Source organism: Castor canadensis, chromosome 9, assembly GCF_047511655.1.
Source record: "Castor canadensis chromosome 9, mCasCan1.hap1v2, whole genome shotgun sequence".
In the NCBI taxonomy this organism is placed as follows: domain Eukaryota; kingdom Metazoa; phylum Chordata; class Mammalia; order Rodentia; family Castoridae; genus Castor; species Castor canadensis.
Genome location: NC_133394.1, coordinates 41,216,676 through 41,222,791, shown reverse-complemented (window position 1 = coordinate 41,222,791; position 6,116 = coordinate 41,216,676). Strand labels below are relative to the sequence as shown.

The following is a 6,116-nucleotide window of genomic DNA, read 5'->3' as shown; positions in this document are numbered from 1 at the left end:
GCGGTTGGGGGTGGGGACGAGCCATGTCAGTTGTCCCCAGTGTTGTACCCCTTCTCTGGCTCTGACTTGGCAGCCGCTGCCCCTAAAACTAGGATGCTGCACGACCTGATGCTCTGATTGTCGATTTCCTTGTACGAATGTACCAGCAGGTCCTTCCAGGGTGAAAGCTCGGTGTAGGTTTCTGCTTGAGGCCTGGGTGAAGCAGGCATAGATAGTAAACAAGCATTTGGGAGATGTAAGGAGCTGATAAGCTTTTCAATGAGTGGTGGGAGGGATAACAGTATTATTATTGGCCTTAGACCAAACCTGAACTCCTGAAGTTGCAGTTTGAAATGTGTATTGCATAATACTTTAACAACAAAGTCCTTTATTCTACCTTGATAATGGCTCCTGGGTGCTCCCTCTCTTGTCTTCCACAGGCCAGCTCCTGTGGTTTCTCTTGGTTACATTGACCACAGAATTGTCTATGTTAGCCAATTTTTTATTTTAATATATTTTGTGGTTCTGGGGATCAAATCCAGGGCCTTACACAAGCTAGGCAAGTGCTGTTCCTTTGGGTTATATCCCCAACCCCTATTATGTTAAATGAAATTTTTTGTTTGTTTGTTTCACATACCAGAAGTTTGTAACCAAAGCATGGGAATCCTTTGTTCATTCCATGATTCATTGTTTTGTTTTGTTTTTAATAAACAAGTGACTTCACTGGGATATGCCAAATTTCAGGCTCAGCTTCTCATACTATTTTTGACATATTTTGCATAAGTTATTTTAAGCCTACAACTCCTCCAAAGAAATTTTTAAAAACCCTCACATCTTCTGAAATTAATGCTTAATTGTCAGATTATTTTTCATGTTTCTTAAATTTCCAAATTTGAGAAACTTTTAATTTAAACTACTTGCTGGTAGATATGATCTTCCATGTGATGTCATTCATTCTCTTAAAACCCTTGCTCTCTAAAACAATAGCCACTCACATCTTTCCTTACAAGCAGTTTCACTTCACAACTGATTTTAAGATAGTTGAAGATACGCCTAATTTAAGCACCCTAACAGCCTCTCTCTTGCAGGACAGACTGCATTCATTTTGTTAGGTTAACAGTTCTGTGAGGCAGACAGGAAGTTTTATGGGTTGAATTGTTTCTCCTTGCCCCAGTTTGTGTATTGAAGAACTAACATCCCAGAACCTTATAACATGACTGTATTTGGAGTTAGTTGCAAAGGTAATTAACTTAATATGGGTAAATGGGTGGGCCCTCATCCAATATGACTGTGACCTTACAAGAAGAGGAGACTAAGACACAAGACACAAAGGAAAGACCATGGGAGGACCCAGTGAGAAGGCGTCATCTACAAGTCAGGAAGAAGGCTTCAGAACTCAGCGCTGCTAACTACTTGATCCCTGACTTCTAGTCTGAGAACTGTGAGGAAATAAACTTCTCTCTTTTAGCCACCCAGTCCAGAGCACTTTGTGGTGTAGCCCTATAAACAAATAACAGGAAGCTATGTTCTTCCTAATACCATAAGTAACATATTTTAAACACTAAACAGAGGCAAAATAAGTCAGGAAAGATGAGGCATGGGAAACAGCAGCCAGGAATTCAGAGACAAACACTGTGTTAATAAATGGCTAGATTAAAAGCACGCAGGCACTGTCGTCTTTGTTTAAAGCCTTACACCTCTCAACATGCTGTAACATTTAGTTTAAAACAAAAAAAGGTAGTGGAGGTGGTAGTGGTGAAAGTGCAGTTCTTTCCCTTTGACGGTGCACACTTGCCCAAATAATTAGTGTGATCTGGGAACTAGGCAAGTTTATCTTAAAGAAAGACTCTTACCCTGGGAATGATCACCTGGGAAAATGACTCCTGGACGCAAGATGTATGGGCTTCACTGATCAGACAAAAACAACTAATTATACCAGGTGTCAGAACAAAGAGGAGCACTTCTCCTAAGGTAAATTCAACCCAACCCCCCAACCTGATTTTTCACCACAAATACTCACAACTTCATACTCATTGCACCTGTTAACAGATGTGCCTGCACCGTGTCTAGATTGTGTACTATGTTCTTTCCTTTGCCTTGCTCTACTAATAAACTTTCTTGATCTCTACCTCAGCGTGTCCTAAAAAAACATGTTTTTGTGTGACATCACAAACTCTAGCGCCAGACGGAGGCCTCCTCCCTTTTGGAGACCTCCCTGGAACGTTGTCAGTTCTGGTAGCAAAACCATAGCTCATCCAGCTAGGATGGATTTCACCAATTTACATTAACAGAATTCTTGCCAGACAAAGGAATACTTTGTTCCATTATTCCTACTTTAAATCAGTAAATACAATTATAATCAATAACAGCAAGGGAGAGAATACTAAAAGATCTTTTGGGTAGGGACAGACAGCTAGAGGGATAATGAGAGCATTAAAGGAAGAAAACCCCACATTTTTATTGAGTCCTCAAAGATAAATTTAAACTACTTTCCTTTTGGCTTTATAGGGCTTTGGGCCAGAATTATTGGTAACTTTATATCCAAAATCTCTAAGTACTTGTTATTTTGTTATCGAGAGTGGTATGGGATTACTGTATTTGCAAAGCTACGTTGTCCATCTGGTTTGTAATTCCCCGGGAGGTACGTGCCATACACACTTGCCCAGGGTCAGTGAACATGAACAAAGGAGGGTTAGGGACTAGGGAGGGTTTGCAGGGTGCTGATAAAAAAAGACAGCAGTGTAGAGAGAACGGTATTCATTGATACTGCTTAGTTGCAGGACTCCACTGGCTATACAGAAGGCCAATAAACACATTCAGGTGGGGTCGTAGCACGGGCTGGAAATCACCTGACTAGCAAACTCGAGGGCTGGATTCAAACCCTAGTACTGCCAAAAAACAAAGTGCACACCTTCATTTTCTTAAAGTCCGTACGATTTGCCTCACATATCCTCCTGGAAAGGTCTTTTGCGTGTGTGATTTGTACTTGTTCATGTTCATAAACCCTTCACACCTCCAGGAGCCTTTCCTGAATTCAGGACAATACATGTGCCAAGCCTAAGGGTTAAGTGAAGTAATCAGCACAGTGCCTGGCATTTAGTTAATGAATGATCTGCAAGCAGAAGCTGTAATTTTAACAGTTATCATTGGGGCCCTGATAACTGCTTAATACGAAGGCACTGTGGCTGCCTGTTTTTCAGCCCCTTGAAGCCTTAGCAACCCATTCCAAGATTAGATTGTGAGACTGGCCAGGATACTGTTTTCTGCACTTAGCCTTTAATGGGCCTGCCCATTTTCACTATTATGCCTTTTATCCCTCCCTTGCCTCTTCATTGCATGTATGTACTATGATGGCTCAAGTGGAGTTGGAGGGAGGGAGCCTTGAAATACCAAAATAGCAGTAGAAAGCAAAATCTCAAAAGAAACAGAATCCAAATTTCAAAACTTTTTATTTGGACAAGGTGGTACCAAGATTGGGACAAATGTTAGTGCCAAAATGGACATAGTTTGGTGTCCCACAACAAATGAGGGGACAGGAGAGGAAGAGACATTGCTATACGGTTCAGTAGGCCACTACTCTACAATAAAACAATTAGCCTGGAGCGATCACTTACATCTGAAATAACCCTCCCTCGGAGGCAGAGGCAGAGGGATTATGAGTTCAAGGTCAGCCTGGGTTACGTAGCAAGAGCATGTCTCAAAAATAAAAATAGTAAACAGCACAGAAGAATCTTAGAATACATCATGACAAGTGAAAAAGCCAGACAGAAAGAAAGCATATACCGAATAATTGCATTTATATGAAGTTTTAGAACAGGCAAAACTAACCTGTGGTGCTAGAACAGGGGAGCAGGGTGGACTGACTACGAAGGGATAGAAGAATGTTCTACATCTTGATAGGTGTGTTGTTACTTGTGTGCATGCATTTGTCAAAACTGAAGTGTGCGTTTCACTGTAGGTAAATTATATCTGCATGAGTTGTGCTTAAAACAATAGAAACTAGTATCTTGAGAGGAAGAGTCACCGTGAGTGAGGTAAGAGGACTTAGCAGCTTTGATTTATGAGGCATACCTATTGAGAGGTGGATGCCAAAATAACAGTCACATGATACAGTGACTGGAGGTGTGAACAAAGAGGAATGGAAAAGAAAATAGTTAGACTAATATTCCTCTTACAAATACACATGCTCTTAGTGTAGTCAGTCTGGCTATAATTCTTATCAATGTCTGATGTTTTATTTTTATATTTGCCAAAGGCTTGCTGAATTCCCTGTTGTGCCTCAGACCCTTCTCATTTGCTTCATTTATGTGCACAAACCATCCCAGAAACCACAGGGTCTTCTGCTCAAATCTGATTGGCTAGCCTTGGATACATTGTAAACCTTTCTGACTTCTTTTTACCTGGTGAAATGAGAGCATCTAACACACCCACTCTCAGATTCCTCCAATCCCCAAGGTTCTCTTCAAGTGGATTTTCAGGATATCACCTGGCCTCTGATGAAAACATGGTTAATCAATACAATAGGAAAGAATGAAGTATATTGACAAGGTGAAGCCTAAGCCAGCTGCTTCAACAAAAGTGGCAGTGGCCCCTGGACCATTGTACTGTGCCTAACAATGAATCCTCATTTCTATTCTTCCTTTTTAGGAAAGAACATACTGAAAGCAAACTCCACATTTGAAAGTCAGATTTTTAAAATAGGAAGGCATAATATTTGTAGGAAAATTGAAAATGTAGGGCAGTGTAAATAGGAAATAGTTTTCACCTTTTTCTTATCACTCAGGTAATTTTTATGTCTTATTAATTATAAATATTTCTATTTATAATATCCACATATCTATTAGTATGTGAGTAAAGAGATATCATTAACATTTCCCATCTTCTTCCATAATTTTTTTTTTCAGTGCTGGGGATTGAACATAGAGCCTTGCTTATGCTAGGCAAGTACTCCACTGGTGAGCTACATCTGCAGCCCTTGAATCATTTTTAATGACTATATTGTAGTCCAAGGGTTGGCAACTTTTTTCTGGAGCCAAATAGAAAGTATTTTAGGCTTTGAAGACCATATGATCTGTCACATACACAGCTCTGCCAACGGGGCAGTAAAGCAGTCATTGACAGTCAGTAAACACATTCATGGCTGTATTCCAATAAACCCTATAAAAAAGAGGGTTGCTTCTTGCCTTCTTGGCTAAGAGCAAATATTAAAAAATCTAGCCTGTTGTGTTAGGGATAGTTCAAAGTTTATTTGAGTAATACCTGCTCGTTGATACTATTCTCAGATTTTTTCTATTAGGAATAGTGATGATTGCCTACTGGTACGTGATATATACATTCATCTTTGATTATTTAGTAGAATAAATAGCAAGAAGTAGAATTTGGACACACACACACAACTTTGACTTTCTCCCTCTATAGAGAAAACCTGTTAAAAATGTGATGTAAATCCTTTCAGATTTTTTAGCTTTTGGTTCACTAACTTCCCTATTTCACTTAGGAGTATAATTTAAGAGTCTTGCCTTATTCTTTTTAACAGCCGTCTGGTATTTCATTGAATGGAGTCATTCATCAGCAAATATCTACTGAGCCCAAATTGTTATAAAATGTTATTAGCACTAAGGATATTGTATGAACAAAACAAAGCACTTGCCCTTCAAGAAGTTTACTTTTTAGTGGGAAAAGATAGGTTTAAAAAGGATGAATGAATGTGGAATTTTTGTCAGTTGGTGATAAGAATAGTGTGGAAATAAGGCAGGAGTTGCTATCTATGTGTGTGTGTTGGTAGGAGTTATCTTATTTTGATAGCTCACTCCTGGAAGGCCTCTGCTGAATAGTCAGCTAGTCACCTGAGGGAAGGGTCAATACTGGGGAAGAGCATTTCACAGAGGAAACCGCAAGTGCAAAGGCCCAGAGGCTGACGTGTGCCGGGAGCTGTCTAAGAATGAGGAGGCCACATGGCTGGAAGGTGGTCAGAGATGGGATCACAGAGGTAGCGAGGCTTTTACTCTGAGTAAAATGATGAGTGAGAGTTTTGAGAGGGAATACTGTTGTCTGGCTTGTGGCTGATCTCCAAAGGTGGAAAGGTGAAGCCAAGGAGATAATTAAGGATTCATTTAATAGATATGTACATTATTTCT

The 6,116-nt window shown here is 40.0% G+C and overlaps 1 long non-coding RNA gene across 5 annotated transcripts in view; it reads left to right on the top strand.

Moving 5' to 3' along the window:
• LOC109684303 (uncharacterized) overlaps positions 1–6,116 on the top strand; it is a 191,680-nt gene that overhangs the window by 49,447 nt on the left and 136,117 nt on the right. The window lies entirely within an intron of this gene.